Source organism: Microcaecilia unicolor, unplaced genomic scaffold, assembly GCF_901765095.1.
Source record: "Microcaecilia unicolor unplaced genomic scaffold, aMicUni1.1, whole genome shotgun sequence".
In the NCBI taxonomy this organism is placed as follows: Eukaryota; Metazoa; Chordata; class Amphibia; order Gymnophiona; family Siphonopidae; genus Microcaecilia; species Microcaecilia unicolor.
Window position 1 is genome coordinate 15,001 of NW_021963115.1, and position 23,769 is coordinate 38,769.

At 46.1% G+C, this 23,769-nt stretch overlaps 1 pseudogene; it reads left to right on the forward strand.

Moving 5' to 3' along the window:
- The window catches only part of LOC115458953, a 9,210-nt pseudogene extending 1,822 nt beyond the window's left edge, over positions 1-7,388 (forward strand).
- The last annotated feature ends 16,381 nt before the right edge of the window (positions 7,389-23,769 follow it).

Sequence of the window (23,769 nt, forward strand, 5' to 3'; positions counted from 1 at the left end):
AAAACAGATTTACACTGCCTCCTCAAGGACGGTGCAGATAGGAACACATAACTGGTTATAGTTAGCAATCTGGAAACCACACTTAGGATTCCTGATTTATAGATCCGAGGCCACAGTCCCGGCTATACTGACAAGTAACAGTCACAAGGCCCAAGTATTATAAAAATAAAATGACGTAATAGGAATATAAGAACAATGCACAGATGCTTGATTACATAGTAACATAGTAGATGACGGCAGAAAAAGACCTGCACGGTCCATCCAGTCTGCCCAAGAAGATAAACTGATATGTGCCACTTTTTTGTGTATACCTTACCTTGATTTGTACCTGTCTTTTTCAGGGCACAAACCGTATAAGTCTACCCATCACTATCCCCGCCTCCCAACCACCAGCCCTGGCACAGACTGTATAAGTCTGCCCAGCACTAGCCCCGCCTCCCAACCGTCTCTGCCACCCATTCAAGGTTAAGCTCCTGAGGATCCCTTCCTTCTGAACAGGATTACCTAGGGGAAAGCAGTGAATACCTGGCAGGCAAGTTAGAAAAATGCACACCTAGTACCCTAGGCCCACAACAGTTGGACCGACTATCCCCAGCACAACAAGAATTGAAACAGTTACATTCTGGCCAGTAAAGCAAGTCCCTCGGAGGAGATGGCAGAAGATGCTGGTAGGAGATCTTAGCCATGCAAGTTTCACAGAACCTGGATGTGCAGCAGGTGCAGGCTGGCTGGCATGCTGTGTGAAAGGTCCATTTCTAGGGTAGTGCAGGGATGCCCTGGAGGTTTTATGAGCTCATGAACTCTGAGGCACTAGCAACTTGGATCCAGTTGTCACCAGATAACCTCTCACTTCCCAAGAGGCTCCTTATATTCAGTTTTTGGAAGAAAACATGACCCCAAAGGTTATCATAACAGTGCTCTTTGTTCCAGACGTTTTGGCTCTGCAAACCCCAAGAATGTCCTCTTATAAGTAATAATAAAAATATAATACCTATATAATTCTCACCTCCAACGTTCTAAAGTAGCTGCCTGTGTTTGTGGCTCCTGGAGTTGCTGAGCTGGGCTCTGTTGCCAGGCTGACATCACTCACAGCTGATTCCCAGGCAGGGGCAGGAGTAGGGAAACACGCGGAGCAAGTTGCTCCGCGTGTTTCCCTACTCCCTCTGCCTGGGAATCAGCTGTGAGCGACGTCAGCCTGGCTACGGAGCCTAGCTCAGCAACTCCAGGAGCCACGGACACAGGCAGCTACTTTAGAACGTTGCAGGTGAGAATTATTATATAGGAAGTGTCTGGGATACTGTCCTTGTCTCAGGTATACATAATTTCTTGGGGCAATAAAGCCTGAAAGTTACATCACTCAAGTAGGCATCTTCCTGGCCTGCTCAGTGGCCTTAGCACATCAAGTCAAAGGCTGTGCTGCACTGAGACAAAGTCTATAGTAAGTAGCATAGTAGGCTCTTGCAGGAGAGTTTTACCTTGTCAGGCTGTGTATTGTAGTGCTATATATGGGGTTTCACCCCTATATTCCCCCCCTTTTCAAGGATGTCAGCTCTCAATCACACTGAACAGCTTGAAATACTAGCTAGAAAACAAAAACAATTGAGGGCGTGTTCACTCACAACTCAACATGATAGGCAATCAAACATATAAACGGCAAGTGACTGCCTCACCTGCAAATGCGCAGTAGAGTCGGAACGCTGCCTTCACCAGCAGTACAGCCCAATAGGGAGGAGGGCTTGGACATGGGTGTGGAAATCGGAGGAGGAGGGAGCAGGGAGGGAAGGAGGGGGCGGAACTGAGGGAAACAGACACAGCGATGGAGAGCTGACAACACGGTAGAAAGAGGGGGGGGGCGACGCCGGGGGGGGGGGGGCAGGGGAGAGAGCAGGGTTGGTGGACGGGGGGAGGCCATAGGAAAGCAAAAAATTAGCCCATTGTTATGGGCTTAACGGCTAGTCTAGTAATAAATGTACATAATGGAATATTCTTAGTAATACAAGATATGCAGGTACTGTGGCGATGAAAAGCAATGCAATAACATTCAATAATGGAGGCATGCTTAATACAAACAATTAATAAATGAGCATATCATGATGTAATGCTGCAAGCAAATTAAATGGCATTAGATAATGTTCACTGGAGATGCTGTTAATGACATGAAAGGCAAACAGTGAATGTATTAATTATGAAAATTCTTGGAGGCAAAGTCACAGGCTCATTTTCAAAAGAGAAAAACATCCGAAAAGTGACATAAGTCTGCATTTGAACGTTTATCTCAAAAACATCCAAATCAGTATTTTCAAAACCTCTTTTTAGACGTTTTTCTCTGAATATCAACTTGAATATAATGAGATATTCTGTATTCATCCCTGGTAGATTAGCTTGGAAATGTATTCCCAACAGGGAGGGGGTGGAAAATTTACAATTTATTTATACAGATTTTTTATTGAACTCGTTAAACTGCTGTTCTCCTACCGTACTATACAATGCACTTTTTATTTATTTATTTAGAAAAAGATGACCCTAAGAACAGTAATGCAGAGACACATAAATGGAAGCTCAGTGAGAAGCCTGAAGAGGAAAAGATGTTATCAGAAAGAGAGAAAGAAGAGACTTCGTCCTGTTCTGACTGGGGAGAAAAGGGAAAAAAAATCAAAATAAAAACCTTCAACAAGAAGCTCAGCTCTGTGTGAACATTGTATCAGTAATATCACACAAACAGTGGAAGAACAGACAAACCAGATGAGAGTTCAGAAATGTTTGTGTGATGGATGTGAGATATTCCTTAATAATCATTTAACTCTGAAATCACATCAGAGATCCGATACTGAAGAGAGACCATATACAGGTACGGACTGTGGGAAAACCTTGAGTCAAAAAAGAGAACTACAGCAACAGCAGAAAACATGCATAAGAGAGACACACTGTATAGGTTCTGAGTGTGGGAAAGATTTCAGTAGGGAAAAAGAGAAACATGAGAACAATAATAAAGAAACTAGAGTGTGTACAACGACAGTAGATGAGAAAACCTTTATCAATAAAGGAAGCATTACAAAATACCAGAAAAATGACACTGATGAGAGATTATCTGCATGTTCTAGTCGTGACAAAAGCTTCAGTCAGGAAGAAAATGTCATAAGAAATGCAAAATTCCACCCAGAAGAGATACTAGTTTCAAGTGCTGAATGTAAGAAAAAATTCAGTCATAGAGAAGTAGTCACAGATCATAAAACACCTCAGACTGGTGAAGAATCAATGACTACTACTAAACCTGAAAAAGTCTTTTGCAGAAAGACAGACCTCTCAAAGTACCAGAAAATTCAGAAAAATGAAAGCTTGTGTACTTCTGCTGACAGTGGTACAAGAGAATCCACAAAGGAAGGAAACCACTTAACTGTACTGAGTGTAATAAAAGCTTCAGTCAGAAGGGACACCGCACCAGACAATCCACACAGAAGTGAAACCATTCATCTGCACTGAGTGTAATAAGAGCTTCAGTGGCGTAGCTAGAGTAGTTGACACCCGGGGCCGGTCATTTTTTAACACCCCCCCCCCCCCCCAAATCCAGTACTAGGCATACAGAGAATACAAAACACTCAGGACCTATAGAGCAATTTTACCATACCATAAGCAGTAATTTGTAGGAGTCACACAAGAAAAAGGAAAGCATCTTAAACACTACAGTGAGCACCAGAACATCAATTCACCTATTATAAAACAAAAACAGACAGATTAGTACAGATCGTCGATCCTGCACAGTCAATGCCAACCGAAAGCCATGTCTTTTTCACGAACACAGATACACCCTAATCCACTATAGAATAAGTAATCATAAACTTTCTATTGAGACAAAAATTAAACAACCCCCGATGCCAGACTCTACATACAATGCAACACCACAGAAACAGAAAATGTCCCCTAGTACTGTGCAAAATATAAAGACCGTAGATGTAAATTTGAAAAAACTAACAAATACCAATCACCACTTTACAAATTAACAAATAAATAAAACAAATACAGAAAATAAAATAATACCATTTTATTGGACTAATACATTTAGCTTCCAGAGGCCAAAATCTCCTTCCTCAGGTCAATACAGTATAGTGCTGTTACAGTATCCTATCCTGACCTGAGGAAGGGGGTTTTGTTCTCTGAAAGTTAAGTCAAAATGTATTAAAATTAGTCCAATAAAAAGATTATCTTATTTACATGTTCTATTTATAAACATTTATTAACACAACTACAATACTATATCCTAAAGCAAAAAAATAAAAATATATATTTTATTTACAGTTTGTTGTTTCTGGTTTCTGCTTTCCTCATCTTCTTGTCACTGTCTTCCTTCCATCCAGCATCTGTCTTCGCTCTCTCTCTCTCTGCCATCCAGTGTCTGCCCTCTCTAATGTCCCTTCCATCCACTGTCTGCCCTCTCTCTCTGCCCCTTCCATCCACTGTCTGCCCTCTCTCTTCCTTCCATCCACATCTGCCCCTTCCATCCACCATCTGCCCCGGTCTGCCATCTCTCTCTCTCTCTCCCCCTTCCATCAATATCTGCCCTCTCTCTCCCTTCCATCCACATCTGCCCTCTATCTCTGCTCCTTCCATCCACCATTGCCCCAGCCTGTCCTCTTTCTCTCTCCCCCTTCCACCCACCATCTGCCCTTTCTCTCTGCCCCTTCAATCCGTCTGCCCTCCCTCTCCCATCCATCCAAGGTCTGCCCTCCCTCACGCTCCCCCCTTCCATCCAGGGTCTGTCCCCTCTCTCTCTGCCCCCTCTTTTCAGTCCCCAGTTCCAGTACTAGCCCACTTATCCCAACTACCCTCCTTTTCAGCCCCCAATTCCAGCCCCCTTCGTCCACCACATGCCTTGCATCCCCCCTTTTCAGCCCCAGACTCATTCTCCCACCTGCCCCAGGCATGGACCCATTTCCTTCCTGCCCCCTTGTCAGACCCCAGTTCCAGCTTCAGACCCCTTCTCCCCTCCCCAATCCCCTTCTCCCCTCTGAGCACCCCTCTGAGCTCCCCCACCCCTCCCCAATCCCCTTCTCTCCTCTGAGCTCCCCCACCCTCCCCAATCCCCTTCTCCCCTCCCCAATCCCCTTCTCCCCTCTGAACACCCCTCTGAACTCCCCCACCCCTCCCCAATCCCCTTCTCCTCTCTTAGCACCCCTACCCCTCCCCAATCCCCTTCTCCCCTCTGAGCTCCCCCTCTCCCATCTGAGCCCCCCCCCGACAAGAGCTGACAGAGCCCTCTTCTCCTGCCACCACCCTGCCTTTTTTTTTTTAATCCATGCAGCGACGCAGGCAGCGCCTCGCATCTGCCCTGTGTATGCTGTGAAAGGGAAAATCGCCTCGCTGGCATCGGGCCTTCCCTCGCTGTGTCCCGCCCTCGAGGAAATAGGAAATTACCTCAGAAGAGGGCGGGACACAGAGAGGGAAGGCCCGACGCCAGCGATTTTCCTTTTCACAGCACACGCAGGGCAGACGCGAGGCGCTGCCTGTGTCGCTGCATGGATTTAAAAAAAAAAGGCAGGGTGGTGGCTGCAGACAAGAGCTGTCGGCTCTCGACGGAGCACCCCCCACCCGCTGGCACCCAGGGCGGACCACCCCCACTGCCCCGCCCTTGCTATGCCACTGAAGAGCTTCAATCAGAAGGGACACCTCACACAACACCAGAGAATCCACATAGGAATGACACCATTCATCTGCAGTGAGTGTGATAAAAGCTTCAGGCAGAAGCAATACCTCACAATACACCAGAGAATCCACACAGGAATGAAACCATTCATCTGCAGTGAGTGTAATAAAAGCTTCAGTCAGAAAATGAGAATCTACACAGGAATGAAACCATTCATCTGCAGTGAGTGTGATAAAAGCTTCAGGCAGAAGCAATACCTCACAATACACCAGAGAATCCACACAGGAATGAAACCATTCATCTGCAGTGAGTGTAATAAAAGCTTCAGTCAGAAGGGACACCTCACAAAACACAGAGAATCCACGCAGGAGTGAAGCCATTTAGTTGTTCTGAGTGTGGTAAAACCTTCACTGATAAGGGAAATCTCATAAGGCACCACAGAGTTCACACAGAAGTGAAGCCATTTACATGTAGTGAGTGTGGTAAAAGCTTCAGTGACAAAGAAACACCATGCACCAGAGTATTCCTTCAGGAGTAAAACAATTTCTATGCACTGAATGTGGAAAAAGCTTCACAAAGAAATACATGATAATACACCAGAGAATCCAGACTGGAGTGAAGCCTTTTGCATGTACTGAGTGTGGTAGAAGCTTTAATGTGAAAGAAGCACTCAGAACACACTGGAGAATCCACACAGGCATCAAACCATTTATTTGCACTGAGTTTAATAAAAGCTTCAGTCAGAAGGGACAGCTCACAAAACACCAGAGAATCCACACAGGAGTGAAACCGTTTATCTGTACTGAGTGTAATAAAAGTTTCAATCAGAAGGTAAACCTCACAATACACCAGAGAACCCACACTGGAGTAAAGCCTTTTGCATGTACTGAGTGTGGTAGAAGCTTTACTGTGAAAGAAGCACTCAGAACACACTAGAGAATCCACAAAGGCATCAAACCATTTATTTGCACTGAGTGTAATAAAAGCTTCACTCATAAAGCAGGCCTCATACAACACCAGAGAATCCACACAGGAATGAAACCATTCATCTGCAGTGAGTGTAATACAAGCTTCAGTCAGAAGGTAAACCTCACAAAACACCAGATAATTCACGCAGGAGTGAAGCCATTTAGATGTTCTGAGTGTGGTAAAACTTTCACTGAGAAGGGACATCTCGCAAGGCACCACAGAGTTCACACAGGAGTGAAGCCATTTACATGTACTGAGTGTGGTAAGACCTTCATTGACAAGGAAACACTCACTATGCACCAGAATAGCCATTGAGGAGTAAAACCATTTCCATGTAGTGAGTGTGGCAAATGCTTCAGGTTGAAGAAATACATGATACAGCACCAGAGAATCCACACAGGAGTGAAGCCATTTAAATGTTCTGAGTGTGGTAAAAGCTTCACTGAGAAGGGAAACCTGACATGGCACCATAGCTTTCACATGAGAGTGAAGTCATTTACATGTAGTGAGTGTGGTAAGAGCTTCAATGACAGTGAAACACTTGCCATACACCAGAAAATGCACTGAATGTGGCAAAAGCTTCACAAAGAAATGCATGACAATACACCAGAGAATCCACAGAGGAGTGAAGCCTTTTGCATGTACTGAGTGTGGTAAAACCTTTACTAAAAAAGGAACACTCAACAGACACTGGAGAATCCACACAGGAATGAAACCATTTATCTGCACCAAGGTTGAAGAAATACATGATAATGCACCAGAGAATTCACATAGGAGTTAAGCCATTTACATGCACTGAGTGTAATAAAAGCTTCTGTTAGAAGGTAAACCTCAGAAACCACCGAATGATCCACACAGGAAGGTACATATAAATATCTGGGAGTAGAGGAAGAAACAACTAGAAAGCTGAAATGGCTGAGAGAAAAAAAATCAGTAATGACTATTATAAAATTAAGACTTCAACACCCCTAACCGAATCGTACCATTCAATTCAAATTGGATACGTGAACGCCAGATCAGTAGTGACCAAGACAGAGGATATAACAGACTGGATCACTGCAGACAACCTGGACTTCCTCTTCATCACTGAAACCTGGATCCACAACCTCCAAGATCCTATAATCCTAGAACTACGCCCACCAGGATATAAAATTACACACTGGACATAAATGGAAAAAGGGGAGGAGGAATAGCCATAATATACAGATCTGAGTTCAATATCACAAACATAGCTGAATCCATACTGCCATAACTTGAAATCGCTTCCATAAGAATCAATCACCCAAAACTGCAGGAACACCTTAATGCAGTTATATTTTACAGACCACCAGGCAACTGGCGAGACTACCAAACGCACTTCATGGACTTTATCTCGAATACCTGCATCTCTTCCTCCAACCTCATCATAATAGGAGATATTAACCTACACCTGGAAGATCTCACCACAACAAATACCCAAGACTGTAGAGAGTTCTTACAACTATGGGATCTACAAGGACAAAATACGCAACCAACACACGAAAAGGACACACATTAGACCTCATAACATACAAATTTGACCACGACGCAAATGTTATACTAACACAAACAAAATGGTCACCTACACTGTGGTCAGACCATTACAAAGCACATATAACCCTCCAATGGAGAACGAAAGACTTACCTAACAAACAAATACGAAAATCCTACACCACAAGAGGAAAAATAGATCCAGTTAAATTCTGGCAACAGATCTACAACGACGGATGGACAACAAAAACAGACACAACTCAATTCCTCTCAAATTGGGACAACAGATGTAAATTAACACTAGACATCATTGCCCCAAACCAAACCAGAACATTACACAGAAAGGACTCAATACCATGGTTCAACGAAGAACTGAAAAAACTCAAAACACAAGTTAGGAAACTAGAACGAGCTTGGAACAAAAAGAAAGATGATCCCACACTTAACAACTGGAAGCAACTCCGAAGGAAATACAAATATACCATAAGACAAACCAAAAGACAATACTACAAAACTGAAATTGGACCAAATTACAAAGACACACACAAACTCTTCCAACTTGTAAATAAATTATTAGACACCAACAACAGCAAAGACATACCGGGAGCTGACGACTTGGCAAAGTACTTCAAGGAGAAAATCATACAACTGCGACTTAAAATACCTGTCAGCCACACCGAATACAGCACACTCCTGGACTGCCTAGACCCAGACCCTGGAATATATCCAGCAGACAGAATCTAGACAGAATTCACAATACTACCGGAAGATCGTATCTCACAAACACTTAAAAGATTCGCCAAATCTCACTGCAAACTAGATATATGCCCAAACAACCTCATGAAATCGGCCCCTCAACAATTTATAAAAGACCTAACAAACCACATAAACTATATGCTACAAAATGGACTCTTCCCAAGGGAAAAAGGTAACATTTTACTCACCCCTATACCCAAGGATGCAAAGAAAAATGCAAATGAACTAACGAACTATAGATCAGTAGCATCCATCCCCTTAATTACCAAAATAACAGAAGGCATAGTGACCAAACAACTCACAGACTATATAAACAAGTTCTCGATATTACACGATTCTCAATCAGGATTTCGCTCTAATCACAGTACTGAAACCGTACTAACGCTCATGAACAAATTCAAACAATTGATAGCAAACGGCAACAACATTCTACTGCTACAATTCGACATGTCAAGTGCATTCGACATGGTTGACCATGGAATCTTATTACACATCCTCGAATATTTTGGAATTGGAGGCAACGTTCTCAATTGGTTTAAAGGGTTCCTCACTACACGCTTATATCAAGTGACTTCAAACTCGATTACATCAGTGACATGGAAACCTGAATGCGGAGATCCACAGGGATCCCCCCTCTCACCGACCATATTCAATCTAATGATGACACCCTTGGCCAAATTACTATCGAATCAGAACCTAAACCCATATATATACACTGACAATGTAAAGATCTTCATCCCATTCCATGAAGATTTAAGGGAAATCTCCAATGAAATCAAGCAAAGCCTACATATTATGAATTCCTGGGCAGATGCATTTCAGCTGAAACTCAATGCTGAGAAAACCCAATGCCTGGTACTCACCTCGCAATACAATAAGAATAAATTTACCACCATCAACACACCTAAACTAAATCTACCAGTTTCGGACACCCTGAAAATCCTCGGAGACACCATTGATCGACATCTAACACTTGAGAACCATGCAAATAACATAACCAAAAAGATGTTTCATTCAATGTGGAAACTAAAAAGAGTTAGACCATTTTTCCCAAGGATTGTCTTCCGCAATCTGGTACAATCACTGGTACTCAGTCATCTGGACTATTATAACTCACTCTACTCTGGCTGTAAAGAACAAATACTAAAAAAAACTCCAGACAGCTCAGAATACGGCAGCCAGACTAATATTCGGCACACCAAAATACGAAAGCGCGAAACCCTTACGAGAAAAACTACACTGGCTCCCACTAAAAGAACGCATCACATTCAAACTTTGCACTTTAGTCCATAAAATCATCCATGGTAACGCCCCAGCCTACATGTCAGATCTAATAGAACTACCACCCAGGAACGCAAAAAAATCTTCCTGTACACCCCTCATTTTTTTTTGTTACATTTGTACCAGTGGCGTAGCCAGACGGCCAATTTTGGGTGGGCCTGAGCCCAAAGTGGGTGGGCACAAAATTTTCTCTCTGTCTCTGCCCCCTTCCTCCCCGCACTCTCCACATCTCCCCCGGCACCTCCCAATTCAAAATATACTTTAGCTCATAAAGATCTCCAAGCTCTGTCAGCTGAAAACTTCCTTTGAAGACAGCCACAAATTCCTTTTACCAAGCTTGGCAGGCAGCAATAGCAACAATTCCTTGAGTCACCGATGCTGGCACCCCATGCATGCTTAGTTATCGGTGGCTCAAAGATGTTGCCGCCATCTGCCAAGCTTAGGAGAAGGGAGTTTTAGCTGCTTTTAGAGGAGGCCCTCAGCTGATGTAGGTTAGGGATCCCCACCAGCTACAGCAAGGGTCGGGACTAGTGTTAGACATGCTAGGGCCCAGACTCTCACCAGATACAGAACAAGGGATCACAAATTAGAAATAAAAATATGTAGACAAAAATTGAACTCGGAACCTCGGCATGTTACAGTGGAGAAATAAAATCAGAAATACATTTCTTTTTTTCTACTGAACACAATAAGATATCCGCTGTGCACATTTCTCAAGCTAACAAATTTCAGTTAATAAATTCAAAATAAAATGTCTTTCCTACCTTTGTTGTCTGGTCATTTTATTTTTCCATTATGTTGGTTCAAATTTCTCTTTTCCACTTCCCTGTCTTTCTGTTAATTCTCCTTCAAGCAGCTGCTATTCATTTGTCTTTTCTCCACTCTCATTCCATTCCCTCACTACACTGACATATTGATGTTTGTTTCATTTTAGCTCTTTCCTATCTTCCTGCTCTCTGTCCACTCAAATTTCATCTTCTAATCCTTTTCCTTTTTACTTTTCAGATACCTGATTTCCATCTCCTTCTTTCACCCACTAGCTCTCCTATTCCCCATCTCACTCCTTCTCCAGCCTTCATCTTCAATCTACTCCCCGTAATCACTATCATCCTCTTGTTCATTTCCTTACCACCCCCTTGGCCTTCCACATGGTTCCACCATCCCAGTGTCTGCCTCCTTCCAACCCTTCTAGCCCAGCATCTGCTCCCTTTTTCTCCTCTCTCCACCCTCTATCCCCTCCTAACATCTTCCTGTCCTTTCGCTCTTTCCTCTTGCCCCTTCCCCCAGGGGCCAGCATTTCTCCCCCTCTTCCCTCCCACCCACATTCCAGCATTTCTCCCTCACTGTCTTCTACCCCTGGATCCATCTCCCTCTTTCTTCTTTCTTCCCCCTCCTCCGCCCTCATGTTCAACATTGTTCCCTCTTTTCCTCTTCTTTCTCACCCTTCCATCCCAAGTCTAACATCTGTTTCCCCCTTTGCAGCATCTCTTCCACCACCATGAAACATTTCTCCTTCATCCCTCTCTCCCCTGTGCAGTACTTTTTCCTCCCCTCCCAGGTCCAACATTTCTCCTTCTTTTGTCATTCACCCCTCCTTCCCTCCCCACCCTACCCTACATCCAGCAATTATCCCTCTCTCTCCTCCCATATCCCAATAATGATCCCCTTTCTTCTACTCTCCCATGCATGTCTCCCTCTCCTACACCCCCCCTGCATCTCTCCCTCTCCTCCCTAACAATTTCCCTCACTCCTACCCCCTGTGTAGCATCTCTTTTCTTTCCCTCCCTTCCACTCCCATGCCCAAGCAGCCCAACAATTTTATCTTCTCTCCAACCCCCCCTCCATGCAGCATCAGGAGCATCACGGCACCAGCACATTTCAAAGGGTTGCTGGCAGCATGTAAGAGAGAATTGCTGTACTGCTGCTGACTGACCCAGAAGCCAGCAGCCAGCAGCAGTGATTCTTACATGCTACCGGCAACCCTTTGAATCGGCGCAGCAGAAGAGAGAAGGCAGCTTCGGTCCCTGCATTTTTTTCTTCGATCATCGCCGGCAGCGCTGCCATTCACACAGGCAGCTTCGCTCCCTTCTGCCGCGTCCATCCGGCCCACTCTGATGCACTTCCTGTGTACGTAGGGCCAGATGGACGCAGCAAAGGGGGGGCGGAGCTGCCTGTGTGAATGGCAGCGCTGCCGGCGACGATCGAAGAAAAGAATGCAGTGCTGGCGGGGAGGACAATGAATTTGTACAAGCGAGTGACATGGGCAGGTGGGCCTGGAGGGAAATTGGGTGGGCCTGGGCCCACCCGTGGCTATGCCCCTGATTTGTACTCTGTGCTTTCCCACTCATGGCAGGCTCAATGTAGCTTACATGGGGCAATGGAGGGTTAAGTGACTTGCTCAGAGTCACAAGGAGCTGCCTGTGCCTGAGGTGGGAATTGAACTCAGTTCCTCAGGACCAAAGTCCACCACCCTAACCACTAGGCCACTCCTCCTCCATTCATCATCCTCCCAAATGTAAGGGTTTGAAATACAAATCAATGCATGCATCTACCTTTTCCTTTACGAGCACGCAGCTCTGGAATGCGCTGCCATGCAGTGGCGTAGCCAGAAAGCAATTTTTGGGTGGGCCAACAAGTCAGATGGGTCGGCACCAGGGTTGCCAACTTTTTTGAAATTGAAAACCTTGCCACCTGATACCCCACCCCATGCTCCAGCTCTACCCCACTCCCAATAACTTCAATAAGGGTAGCAGTGCAGGCTTCAGGGGGAAGTACAAGAGATTGCATGCACTCTTCCACCTCCATTGAGCCTCGGTTTCCTAACACACATACTTAGCTTGTATAGCAAGACCAAACACTTTTCAACATATCTTTCCAGTTACACGCTATAGAAATGATCCCAGAAAGTATAGTTTAGTATTAAAGGCAAATAAATTCTGCATCCACAGAACCCCCTGTCCCTCCCCCAATGGGTACAGAGCAGAGTTAGGACATTTCCCCATAAAACTCACCTTAATCTCAACAGCCGCCATATAGTAAATACAACAATCTTTAAAACAAAATGTCACTCATAACCTAATGCAAATCTACAATGCCAGCACTAACTTCCAAAAGAAGGATCCTATCTACCGGTATGAAAAAGGCATTGCCCTACATATTACAGTGGGGCCGTAAAATATCAATACATCTATTGGGAAAACTAAACAAACCAAACTTACTACAGAAGGCTACATAGAAAATTCATGCTAACAGAATACCTCGATCACACACACGGAATAAAAATGACAAATATAGAATAATTGACTAAAATGTATAAACATAAATATAACCAAAACCCCAAAAAGCCAAACCTTGCATGTAATACAATACCAGAGATACAGAAAGAAATGCATTTCCTCCTGTGCAAATATAAACATAGTACGTGCCAGGGATGGTGTTGGAGTGCAATTGCTCTTGGTCCCCTGGCGGCCTGGCCAGAGAGAGCCACAAGCATGATGGAAGCTGAAGGCAGTGCAGTCTGGTGATGGGCTTTGGGGTTCCCTCCCAAATTTATGGCCTGGGCTCCAGCCATGTCTAACACCAGCTCTGGCAAGATGTACATTCCAAATGTGACATATTTTAATCAGGGGCGTAGCCAGCCTTCCGTGGGGGAGGGGTCCAGAGTCCGGGGGGAGGGGGCACATTTTAGCCCTCCCCCCGGCGCCGCCCCCCCACCGCCGACATTGCCGCCCCCCCCTCCCGCCGCGAACCCGCCGCTGCCTACCTTTACTTTTGCTGGCGGGGGATCCCACTCCCCGCCAGCCGACCTCTTCTCAGTCCTTCCTGCTCTTCAATTTGTTTGCTGACTGCAGGACGTCAGACTCAGAGAACAGAACTGTTCTCTGAGTCTGACGTCCTGCACGTACAATTACGTGCAGGACGTCAGCAAACAAATTGAAGAGCAGGAAGGACTGAGAAGACGTCGGCTGGCGGGGAGTGGGATCCCCCGCCAGCAAAAGTAAAGGTAGGCGGCGGCGGGGGCGGGTTCGCCGGGAGGGGGGTCCTGGGGTGAATCTGCGGGGGGCCCAGCCCCCTCAGGCCCCACGTAGCTACGCCACTGATTTTAATCACAAAATTGAAAAAAAAAATGATTTTTTTTCTACCTTTTGATGTCTGGTTATTTTATTTTACAAATCAGCTTGGTTCTAGTCTCTGGTTTCTGCTTTCTTCTGTCTTAATTCACTTACCAGGGTCTCCTGTCTATTTGTCATTTCTTCTCTCTCCATGTCCACCATCCATCTCCCATCTCTGTGTCCCTATAGTTCCTTGTCCAGTATCTCCACTATGTTCAAATTCCTGCATCCATCACCACCCTTCTATCCCCTACCCCTGTGTCCAGCATCACCCCTTGTGTCCCTATGCCCTCACATGCCCAGTATCTCCCTTTTGAGTTCCTATTGTCCCCTATGTCTAGTATCTCTCCCCTGTGACCATATACCCCTCCCTCCAAGTGTCCAGCATAGCCTCTCTATTCTCACATTCCCCCCTCTCTGTCAGGCATTACCCCTCTGTGTTCATATGTCATTCCAATACAGCATCTCACGTCTGTTTCTGTATCACCCCTTTCTTCCTCACTCACACCAATGTCTCTCTCTGCTCTCCGATCCCACCTATCCAGCTACTCTGCTTCTCTCTTCCAGCTTTTGGCTCTTTCTCCCACTGTGGGTTAAACAATTTGTCTCCTTCTTCCTTCATCCCCTTGATCCGCCATCTCTCTCCCTTCCCTCTAATCTCTCCTCCTGGTACAGCACCTCTCTCCCTTCCCTCAAGCCTCCCCTGCAGGCCTTCCCTCCAGCCTCTAGCCCCCCCCCCCTCCCCACAGGTCCAGCACCTCTCTCCCTTCCTTCCAGCCTGCCCCCCTTGCAGGTCTAACAACTCTCTTCCTTTCCTCCAGCCCCCAGCCTCTCTCCCTTGCAGGTCCAGCACCTCTCATCCTTCCCTCCATCTTCCTCCCCCCCTTTCAGGTCCAGCATCTCTCTCCTTTGCCTTTTACCCTTGCCTCCAGCCAGCCAGCCACCCCCCATTGCAGGTCCAGAACTTCCCTTCCTTCCAGCTAGCCACCCCCTCCCCTTTGCAGATCCAAAACTCTCTCCCTTCCCTCCAAGCAGCAACCTCTCCCCTTGCAGGTCCCAAACTTGGCTCCCTTCCCTCTAGCCAGCCAGCCCCCCCCCTTGCAGGTCCCAAACCTCTCTCCCTTCCCTCCAGCCAGCCATCTCCCCCCTTTTGCAGGTCCAGAATCTCTCTCCCTTTTCTCCAGCCAACCCCCCCCCCCCTTTTGAAGGTCCAGAACCTCTCTCCAATCCCTTCCCTATGGCCTCAAGCCCCAACCCCACCCCCACGCAGGTGAAGCCACTGTCTCCCAGCCTGTCCCTCTCCCACCCTACAGGTTCAGCCACTCACTCCATTTTCCTCCCTCACTATCGCTGATCACAGATGAAGAGACCTGCTCCAGAGCCTTCCCTCCGCCACGATCAGCTCTCTTCAGCGCAACTTCCTGTTTCCCAGAGGGCAGATCGTGGCGGAGGGAAGGCTCCGGAGTGCTCAGCGAATCACTGCTGGCCCTGCCCTTAATTTAAACTGGATGCTTACGGCAGGGGTGAGGGAGGGGAAAGAGATTAATCTCAGCAGCAGGCCACAGAGGGAAGGCTCTGGAGTGGGTCTGAAACGCTGCCCTCAGATGCTTTGCGGTGGGGGTGAGGGAGAGAAAAGAAGACTCACGTGAAGCTGCGGTTGCGATCGCGGTTGCGGTTGTGATCCATTATTTTTGGGTGGGCCTTGGGTGGAAATGGGTGGGCCTGGGCCCACCTAGGCCCACCCGTGGCTACGCCCCTTAGCATTATATGTTAAGGAGGCCCTTGAATCGAATAGACTAAAAATTCTGCAGGACATAAAACATATCTATGGATAGAAATTCCATTCATAAAGGGGAAAAGGATAGTGATAGGAGTGTACTACTGTCCTCCTGGCAAAATTGAATAGTCAGATTTAGAAATGTTATGAGAAATTAGGGAGGCTAACAAACTGGGGAACACAGTAATAATGGGTGATTTCAATTATCCTGATATCGACTGTGTAAATGTAACATCAGGGAATGCTAGGGAGGTAAAATTCCTTGATGAAATCAAGGACTGTTTTATGGAGTACTGTTTCAGGAACCAACAAGAGGGGGAACAATTCTAGACCTAGTCCTCAGTGGAGCGCGTGATCTGGTGCAGGAGGGAATGGTGCTGCAGCCACTTGATAACAGTGATCATAATATGATCAGATTTGATATAAGCTCTGGAATAAGTACACATAGGAAATCCAGTTCATTAGTATTTAATTTTCAAAAAGGCGACTGTGATAAAATGAGAAGAACAGTGAAAAAAAACTTAGAGGAGCAGCTGCAAAGGTTAAAAAATTACATCCGGGGAAGAGTTGGGGGGGGGGGGGGGGGGGGGTAGACAGCATAATGGCTGATTGAGAGGACACATGAGAATCTGCTCTGTGCTTACCTTGTTCCTCTCTCTATCATGCCTTCTAAGCGAAAGGGTTAGGTGAGCTTTTATCCCCCTGAAGCCACCTCTACTCCTCTTGGTCAACAGAAGTTGGATTTGTTTGTGCTTCCATAGTGGGCAGGAAATGAGGGATCCCGACTCGGCGTTGGACAAAGTGAGAGTCCCAGCTTTCGAGAGCGACACCTTTGACCCCTCAGACCAGGTGGCTCCACCACTTTGACAACACCATGGAGGCGGCTATGAGGACTCCGAAGAAAGATGCGACATCTTCAGCAGCCGCTGTGGGGGATTCTCCTGGGTCAAACCACCAGGCCTTGTTTCTGACTATCCCTTTTTGCTGGATGGATATTTTGGTTTGTTCACCTACTGGCACCTTTGGCTTGTGTGATTCCTTTTACCTTCAGGCGGGTCTCCCCGCTGGATAACCTGTACCCATATGTTTTAGGATCGGCCGAGACGAAGTCTGCGATATGCTCACCCCTAGAGATCTCACTCTTTAATTTACTTAAATAGTCACCCAAAGGAGGATTCCACTCACCCTCTTTGCTCAGAAAAAAAAAATCACAGGGTCTGTATTATGATAAAGACAGCGCTGTTGTAAAGCGTCAAGAACCCTGTACAGTTCTAACCTGCATGCGCAGTTATAAAAGAGGTTATGAAGATGTTAGTGTTACCCAGTGGTGCACAGAGTAACCACAGAATGGCAGTATATAAAATCCCATTCCCTTTCCTCTCCTACACCTTAACATTAAAATTGTTTCAAAGTCTCTTCCATTACAACCATTTTTTAATCTGTTTTCTACTCCTGCACCTTCCGCCTCTTCATTTCGTGAATGTTTTCAAACTCTGTCAAAACAATGTAGTATTTCTTCTAAAAAAAAAAAACATGGGAAAAAGATACTGGTGAACATTTGTCAAACAAAGAATGGTCTCTCTCCTGGTTAAATGGCCCGAGATCCTCCCTCTCCTATTTTTTACAGCATAGAGCTCATTGGACTCCTACTAAATCCTTTAAAAGTAAATTATCTCTTGCTCTATCAGAAAGGTACAATAATGTCTATACATTTTAGCTGGATATTTGGCCTAAAATATTAGATATCGTACAACTTTCTAACTTGTTTCCTTTATCTTTTAAGCATTTATTTTATTTGTTGCATTTGTATCCCACATTTCCCACCTTTTCGCAGGCTCAATGTGGCTTACATTGTTCCGTCATGGCGATCACCATTTCCGGAGTGAGAGATACAAGTGATATTACATTAAAGATCATGATTGACATAGTAGATTAAGCAGTCAAGTATAAAGAGTTCATATTTGGAATGAGAGATAAAGTGGTATTGCGTTAGGGGTCCTTTTTCAGAGCGGGATAAGCCCAGTGCGGGCTTACTGCTCGTTCTTCAGGGACTACCGCTGAGGCAGCCATGGGCATAATATATATAAGAAATCATATTAAGGGTTAATTTTGTTTAAAGATGCTCAAATACTATTTTAAATTCTCAGCCCTGCAAATGAAGGAATGCCAGATGGTTCAGGTTAATTACTCAATGTCTAGCTTGCCGAGCCAAAGGTTAGAAAGGTCAGAGACAGGAATTTCTTTCACCCTTGTGAATTGCCAATGCTAGCTCAACATCTGTATACTGTTAGGCATACTGTAGTTTAAAGCTGAAATAATTTCAGAAGTTCTTGATATGTAGATTTTGTTATAAGGAGATAGCTTAGATATATAGACCATTATAAGTATGTAGAATATGTCTTATAAGGATGCTTACTTTAGAATATGCTGTATTCTGTGTAAATTAATAATTCTGTGTAGAATGTCTGTTAAATTCTGTATTACTCTTTGTCTGCTGTTTGAGAGGTCAAGCAAGGACTGCAGTGAAGAGGCCAACATGTGTTTTAAGTTATCTGCAGTTCTGGCTGGTTCAATGTATAAGCTGATAGGTGAAAGAGGTCAGGACTAGTCAGCTCTCTTCTCCTTGATTAATTATAGGTAAAATGTAGAAATGGTCTTGAAAGTAATAACCTGATATGTATGCCATTAAGTAAGATTGGCCCTTGACCCCTTTAATGAATACCAGAGTTTAGTTAGCAGTTAGTACTAGGAATATGAGAAATCAATCATAATAACATGTAAGAGACTGGAGCCCAAATGTCTGGTGTAAGGGGCCCCAGGTCACAGGTCAGTTTAGGATGTCTGGAACCTATGTAACTGATATTTGTATGGAGCTGATTGGTTGAGGCAAGGTAATCAATCTATTCCTTAACCAATTGGAGAGTAAGGGGGCTAGGCTAGGCTAGATAGAACTGTATTTAAGTGGGAGAAGAAGCAGTTTACGTCAGAAGGAGCTCAGAAGAGAAAGAAGGACAGAAGGAACAGACAGAAGAAGGAGAAGACAGCATAAGAAGAGAAGCAGCTGAGACAGAAGCCACAAAGACACAGAGAGCTGAGAGAAAGACACAGAGAGCTGAGAGAGAGACAAAGAGAGCTGAGAAAGAGAAGAAGAGACTTAATGCTGATGTTCTACTTTGTTTGCTGGCAAATAAAGAAGATTTCTCTCTCATTCTGGTGTGCTATCTGACTCCTGAAGTATCATAAATTCATGCATCCATTCCTGCAACAATTCTTGGTGGCAGCGGTGGGATACTGAATCCTGCATTAATCCCAGCACCCAACTGACTGGAGAACATTCGCCGGGTATGTATTCTGTATTCTGTATTATAATTCTAGCTAGAAAGTTGTAAACCAGCCCCTCAAAAATTGGGGGAAGGAGAGCCTGATCAACTCTCAGCGAAGGCCCTAGTACCTTCTAGTCGTGGGGACTAGAAGCGAAAACGCTTGAGCTTATCTGTATCTGAGAAATCTGAAATTGTTGGGTGGGATTTTTTGTGCAGAATGTGTGATGCGTGAATGTTAAACGAGTGCGGACTTCTTATAGCTGCGTTTCCAATTAACGCGAGTTCAATTGGCCAGCGACGGAAGGAAGCGATTGCTGTCTGTCTACCTAGTGTCTCGAGAGTGCGGACCCCTTACTGCACTTTCAAAAATTCCCTCCCCCTTTGTGTGTTGTAACTGTAAGCATTATGGGAGGGAAATCGTCTAGACAAATTGATACTCCCCTAGACTGTATGCTTAAGAATTTAAAAAAAGGATTTTTAATTAATGACTATGGACAGACTTTAAGCTCAAGTACTCTAAGAACCTTGTGTGAAGTTGAGTGGCCATCTATGGGAGTGGGGTGGCCCCCTAGTGGCAGCTTAGATATTGAAGTAATCCGGAAGGTTTACAGCATAGTTGTAGGAGAACCAGAATATTCTGAACAACTCCCTTATATAGATTCCTGGGATAGCCTTGTGACTGACCCTCCCTCTTGGTTGAAAACTTATATGGGATCCCCAGTAAAATTCATGTTGGGCCGCGTTCAAAGAAAGATTAGAAAATCTAAACTGGAAGAGGGAAAGAGCCCCAGGAAGCCTACCAACCAATCGGTGGCTTCCGCCCCTACCCTGCCTGAGAAACCCATACTCTCTGATGACCCCTCAGATCTTGAGCCACCACCTTATGGCCCATTGTTGGGGTTTCGTGCCGCCCCTAGAGATCCACGCCGCCCAGCCCAAGCTTCTCCAGTACAGGCTTCTCCGGATAGTTCCTCCCCCACTGTGCGAACCCCACCACATCCTAGGTTGGACTTTTCAGCCAGTCTCTACCCTCCTCTGCCACATCCTTCCCTGTTAACCTCCGAAGACCCGCTTTGGGCTCCACTCCCTGACTCCTCAACTCCTGACAGCCCAGCCTCTCCCTCTAGTACCCCTACCCACTCATCAGGGGCCCGGCATCCCTTTCAATGGACTGACTCACCTGTGACCACCTCTCAGTCTATGAGTACCCCTCCCCATCCCTCAGGGTTTCAACACACCTCCCCTGAATGGGTTAGACCTGCTGCAATCACCTTTGAGCATGATAGGAGGGTAGCTCCTAGCTCTACCTCAGATTCCATTCCCACCTCCTCGAGAGTTCTGCCACTCCGACAGGTAACTACCACTCGACCGGATCCTAATAATCAGGGTCAGGTTATACAGGCACAGGCCTATCAGTATGTACCCTTCACAACCACCGATCTCCTGAATTGGAAGACACATTACCCCTCTTATACTGAAAAGCCTCAGGCAGTGGTGGACCTAGTGGCTAGCATTATGGCCACCCATAACCCAACCTGGACTGATTGTCAACAACTTCTCCTGACCCTCTTCACAACTGAGGAGAGGCGGAAGATTTTGCAAAATGCTGAGGCCATAACGCGAGTGCGTGCCCCCGAGGGGACACAGAACCTAGAGGAATGGGTTAGAGCTCGGTTTCCTCGCGCAGCTCCAGTTTGGGATCCAAATAATGGGCAGCACTATGAACTGTTGTCTGGCTATTGCCGGGACTTGCTGGAAGGTATGAGGAAAGGCATAAAGAGGCCCATTAATCTGGCAAAGGTCTCTGAAATTCTCCAAGGGGCAGCTGAATCCCCTGGGGCCTTTCTAGAGCGACTAATTGAAGCCTACAGAACATACACCCCATTTGATCCTGAAGCCCTAGAAAACCAGAGAATGGTGAATAGTGCATTGGTGGCCCAGAGTATGCCAGATATCCGGAAGAAGTTGCAGCGTCAGGAGGGATTCGCAGGGATGAATACCACCCAGCTAATTGAGATCGCAACCAAGGTTTTCATTAATAGAGATCAGGAGGTGCGCCGAGAGGCTGACCGGAAGATGCAGAAGAAGGCCGACCTTTTAGCGGCAGCCATTACTAATTCCACCCTTAATCGAGGTCGACCTCTAGCTAATGGGAAGCCAAAGTGGGACCCCGGACCACCAGCCAGGCCCCGAGATTCCTTCAATCAATCCCGGCCAAGGGGGGAGAATCCCAGACCAAGATTGGAGAGGGATCAGTGTGCCTACTGTAAGGAAAGAGGGCACTGGAAAGATGAATGCCCCCAGAGGCGCCAGGGACTGAGAAGGGGACCAGGAGATCGAGGAAGCCGAGGCCGAGTTCGAGAGGGAAGATATGAGCCTGCTGAATCTGACATCATCGGGATAGCCGAGATGGCAGAATGGGACGAATAGGACAGACCGGGTTCCTACAAACTGGGCTCCCAGGAACCTATGGTCAAGTTAACTATAGGGAGCCGCTCAATTCCATTCATGATTGATACAGGAGCTGAACATTCTGTTGTGACGGAGTGATTAGCGCCTGTGTCTGGAAAAACTGTCCGAGTGGTGGGAGCCACGGGGGTGCAGAACCGGAGGCCCTTCCTGACGACCCGTAGATGCCAATTAGGCTCACACACAGTCACTCATGAATTCCTGTATATGCCAGACTGTCCAATCCCTTTGTTAGGTCGAGACCTGCTGTCCAAGCTTAGGGCCCAAATTTCCTTTGACTCTGATGGCCAGACTTCAGTCTCCTTTCGGCCCCCGACATCTAGCCCAAAGGGTATATTGAGTTTCTGCTGCCCCCTTGAAGAAGAATGGCGGCTGCATCAGTCACATGGCCAAGTTGACCTACCCCTGGCGGACAGCTTTCAGGTCAGAGGGGTATGGGCAGAAGATAATCCCCCAGGGTTGGCCCGAAATATTCCTCCTGTCCATGTAGACTTACTTCCAAGTGCCCGGCCAATCCATCTTCGCCAATACCCAATTCCCAGAAAGGCTCTGGAAGGGATCCAAGCACACCTGAATCGTCTGTTATCCCATGGAATTATTCGTCCTTGTCAGTCTCCATGGAATACGCCACTGTTGCCAGTTCAGAAGCCAGGGACTGAGGACTACCGGCCAGTCCAAGATTTACGGGTGGTTAACAAATCCACTATCTCATTACACCCTGTAGTGCCTAATCCATATGTCCTGCTAGGATTGATACCTTCTGGAGCTACCCATTTCACGACACTAGACCTAAAAGATGCCTTCTTTTGTATTCGGGTGGCCCCCGCCAGTCAACTGCTTTTTGCCTTTCAATGGGAAAACCCAGTAACAGGAAGGAAGCTTCAGTATACATGGACCCGCCTGCCACAGGGGTTCAAGAATTCCCCCACTATTTTTGGGACAGCCCTAGGACAAGACCTTAAGACTTTTAAATCTGAGCCTTCCAGGCGAGTTTTACTCCAGTATGTAGATGACCTCCTGATTGCAGCAGTGACTCAGGAAGAGTGTTTTGAGGCTACCAGAGAATTGCTGGAGCTACTCTTGGATGCAGGCTATAAGGTCTCACGCTCAAAGGCCCAACTTTGTCAGTCAGAAGTGAAGTATCTGGGTTTCTGTATTTCCCAGGGAAGTCGGAGACTGGATGTCAGTAGGAAGCAAGCAGTTGCTGCAATTCCCCAACCCAAGTCCAGAAGAGAAGTTAGGGAATTTCTGGGAGCAGCCGGATTCTGTAGAATTTGGATTCCAAATTTTGCATTGATGGCGAAACCCCTTTACCAGGCCACAAAGGGGGGGTGAAAAGGAACCATTTGAATGGGGACCTACTGCTCAACAATCCTTCATTGCCATAAAGAAAGCCCTACTCCAAGCCCCTGCGTTAGGCCTTCCTGATGTGGAGAAACCTTTCTCACTGTATGTCCATGAGCGACAGGGGGTTGCTCTGGGTGTGCTGACCCAGATGATGGGATCCTGGCAGAGGCCTGTTGCATACCTGTCTAAACAGCTGGATGGAGTGGCTAAAGGATGGCCAGCCTGCATGAGGGCCATTGCAGCAACAGCCTTACTGGTCCAGGAAGCTGATAAGCTGACCTTGGGGCAAGAACTGGTTGTTAAAGTCCCCCACGCAGTTCTTACCCTCATGGAGTATAAGGGCAACCACTGGTTTACAAATAACCGCATGGTTAAGTACCAAGCTAGCTTGTGTGAGAATCCACGGATACACCTGGAAACAGTGGCTACATTTAATCCCGCCACTCTTTTGCCAGCATCTGAGGGACCACCGGATCATGACTGTATCCAAACCATGGATGAAGTGTATGCCAGTCGACCAGATCTTAAAGATGTTCCGTGGAGGGACCCAGATGTAATTTATTTTACAGATGGAAGCAGTTATGTGGA